Source organism: Tribolium castaneum, chromosome 3 (assembly GCF_031307605.1).
Source record: "Tribolium castaneum strain GA2 chromosome 3, icTriCast1.1, whole genome shotgun sequence".
In the NCBI taxonomy this organism is placed as follows: domain Eukaryota; kingdom Metazoa; phylum Arthropoda; class Insecta; order Coleoptera; family Tenebrionidae; genus Tribolium; species Tribolium castaneum.
In genome coordinates, this window is record NC_087396.1 from 6,051,427 (window position 1) to 6,055,000 (window position 3,574).

Sequence of the window (3,574 nt, forward strand, 5' to 3'; positions counted from 1 at the left end):
AGGATTAGCTGCCTTTATCCAAAGTGATACATAAATTGCTCTTTTATGCCAGATTAATACGTTTTTAGTCTGTTTGATGTAAGTTTTTTTGTTCAAAGCAAAAGATCGTCTAAAATAAGCCGTTTTTGTTTGAACTGATGAACAATTCAGACTGAGAGTCAACAAAAATAATTTGTTTTAATCCAAACTGATACTTTTTGACCCTATAAGAGTCCTATAAGAGTCCGAAATACGCCGTTCTCGTCAAGTCTATAACGTAATTCGTTTTTTTGTGTCAGAATACGACGTTTTCTGTCTGTTTAATACAATTTTTTAATAATAATAATAATAATAATAACAATAATAATAATAATAATAATAATAAAAATAATATTAATAATAATAATAGTAATAATAATAATAATAATAATAATAATAATAGTAGTAATAAAAGTAAGCTTAGTTTTCTAAGGAAAAATGAAGCTTATTTTGTGTGTTATATGAGCGTTTTCTCATTTCTATGCAAGAAATCATCTGTGATCTGTATTTTTAGGCAAGAAATTGTCTAAAATTAATAACTCATTTTAAAACTGGTATAAAATAAGGTAACAGTGCGTATGAGAGTGCAGTCGTGTCTCTGCGTGCTCTTGCCTTTGGGATTCATTTTCAGTGGTTGATTCTTGGTGTTGATTGTTGAATTTGATATCTGGGTGTATGTGGTTGTTGTTGTTTCCTCTGGAAATTACTATTTTTGCGATTTCGGTAAGTTATTCTTGTTTAATTCGTTAATATCCGTCATTAGATACGCATAATTATATCTTATCGCGGCAGTATAAGATAGCGCTCGCCCCTCTATAGCAGCAGCAGCTGGTATCGCGGCGGCGCGGCGCAGTGAAAATTTAGTATTTATCGCTCTGTCGCAGAGTGAGCGTCTGGTGTCCAAATTTTGTCTACATTAATTTCATTAATTTCAGTTTAAATCACTAAATTTAATGGCTGAATTTAATTGCTGCCACTGTTTTAAAAGCGTAAGTCGTGATACACCTATCGTGGTGTGTGACGGCTGTTCGCTAAATATTCACTGTCGTTGCCTCAAAATAAGCGAAAATGAAATCGCCTTTATTTCTCAGTCTCGCTCTCCAAATATCAAACTGTTTTGTAATAGATGCAACGTAACTATCACAGCAATTTCAGAAATTAAAAAACTCGTAAATGACATAAAAACATCATTTGATGAGCGTCTTAGCGAACTCGAATCTCTTATTATTAATAACAATACGTCTCAAGCTATAAACCGCGAAGAAATTATCGCCGAATCTGTGGACAGGTCGGCTCGTGCGTGCAATGTTATTATGTACAATGTTAAACCTGTCGCTAATAAACAAGACGTGGATGTGGTAAATGATGTCCTCGAGGTCATTGATCCATCACTTGTGATTGGTCCGGAAAATGTTTTTCGCGTAGGAAAAACCGTCGGTGATAAACCTCGCTTATTAAAATTGCAATTTAAAACTCAACAAATGGCACGTCTATGCTTGAAGAAAAAATCGTCTTTGCTGCAGCACCCACAATTTGCTCACATTACTATTAGTGATGATAAAACCCCGGGTCAACTAAAGCATTTAAACAATTTGCGTGATGAATTAAAGCGAAGACTTGATGTTGGCGAAAAGGACTTGACAATTAAATACGTTAACCACGTACCAAAAATTATTTCACATCAAAAAAACTAAATATTTACCCTTGTTCAATGGCTCTTCTGTATACGAATATCGCATCTTTATCTTCAAAATTTAATGATTTGTTATTAGAAGTAACTGAATTTAGACCTTCTATTATCGCACTCACGGAGACTTGGCTTAATCCGTCTATCTCTGATGATGCTGTACACATTGAAAATTACTCTATTTACAGAGATGATCGCCTATCTCAAAAAGGTGGCGGTGTGTGTTTTTATGTAGATAAAATTAAAATTTCAAAATTTTTTAAAATTACTCAAATTTGCATATCTGTTAAACCTTATGATTCTCTATGGTTAAAATTTGAAGGAAATGAACAAACCTTTGTTATAGCATGTATTTACAGACCACCAACAGGAGCGTCTTTTAACAATCACGAAAATGATAAAAATCTATTTAATACCATACAATCAACTATTAATCAGTATCCTAACTTAATTATCATGGGAGATTTCAATTTTCCATGTATAGACTGGTCTGCTAAAAACACAACAGGTCAAACAATCATCGAAAAACAATTTTCTGAATTTCTCTTGGAGAATAATTTGTCACAAATAGTCACTGAACCTACACGATTTAGATCCCAACAACGTCCTTCATTACTTGATTTGGTAATTTTGTCTGACGTTAACCTTGTATCGTCTTTAAACGTTTCGAATCCTGTAGGTACATCTGATCATTCAAAAATCGAAATTGAGTTACAAATTATGATATATTCAGAGCCAAATGCAAGAATTAAAACAACATCAATTATTGACTACACTCGCATAGACGAAAGTCTCTTGACTTACGACTGGAATGGTTTAGATTCACTAAATGCGGAAGAACAATGGAAACATTTTAAATCGATTTTACAAACTTGCATTACAACAAATTCCAGACTGTTTACAAACCGACTGAGAAAAGATAAACCGTGGATAAATCAACACATGCTTGACAAAATAAAATACAAAGCTAAATTATGGAAAAAATTTAAAAGGAAGCCTACTGAAGATAATTTTTCTGCTTATAAAAGATTTTCTAACCAACTAAAATCTGATTTACAAATAGCCAGGTGTAATTATGAAAATTCTATATTAAATAAACCAAAACTATTTTATTCCCATGTACGTAAATTTATCTCTAGTCGTGTGTCGGTCCCTTTAGTACGAAATGCTTCAGGTCTACTCTGCTCCGATCATACAGAAACTGCAAACACTTTAGCGGACAGTTTTGCTGCTACCTATAATTTAAACATTAATAATAATATACCGTCATTTATGCCTACAAGTACATTTAGTGGGTTGTCTTATATTAATTTTACTCCGGATCTGGTAAAAAGCCAACTCTGTGCCATTAAATTAAATACAGCTCCAGGTCCGGATCAGATACCTCCCAAACTCCTGAGAACTTGTGCTGCTTCGTTGTCGGGCCCACTTGCCAAAATGATGACAAAATCATTCTTACAAGGCACTTTGCCCTACGAGTGGTTGCAAGCAACAATCACGCCTTTGTACAAGTCAGGAGATAAACTTGATCCTGCTAACTATAGACCTGTAAGTCTCACGTCGACATGCTGTAAAATTATGGAAAAAGTTATAGTCAAGGAACTATTAACTTACATGAGAAAAAATAATTTAATACCTGAGCATCAGCACGGCTTTTTACCAGGTAGGTCAGTTGTCACAAATTTGCTATCCTGCACAAATCTATGGACAAAAATGTTAGACACTAACCAACCTGTAGACATAATTTACCTTGATTTTAGTAAAGCCTTTGATAAAGTCCCTCACAATCTCTTGTTAGCAAAACTGGAGTCCTATGGTGTAACAGGAAATTTGCTTGATTGGATCCGAGCGTTTCTATCAAATCGAAAC

The 3,574-nt window shown here is 33.9% G+C and overlaps 1 long non-coding RNA gene across 1 annotated transcript in view; it reads right to left on the reverse strand.

The window, feature by feature from the left end:
- Nucleotides 1–596: 596 nt before the first annotated feature.
- LOC135265718 (uncharacterized) overlaps nt 597–3,574 on the reverse strand; it is a 4,042-nt gene continuing 1,064 nt past the window's right edge. The window contains exons 1-4 of the long non-coding RNA XR_010333520.1: nt 3,342–3,574; nt 2,992–3,273; nt 1,721–2,940; nt 597–724 (exon numbers count right to left, since the gene is read on the reverse strand). The exon at nt 3,342–3,574 is cut by the window's right edge and continues 1,064 nt beyond it. This is a non-coding gene — a long non-coding RNA (uncharacterized LOC135265718). The remainder of the gene's footprint in view (nt 725–1,720; nt 2,941–2,991; nt 3,274–3,341) is intronic.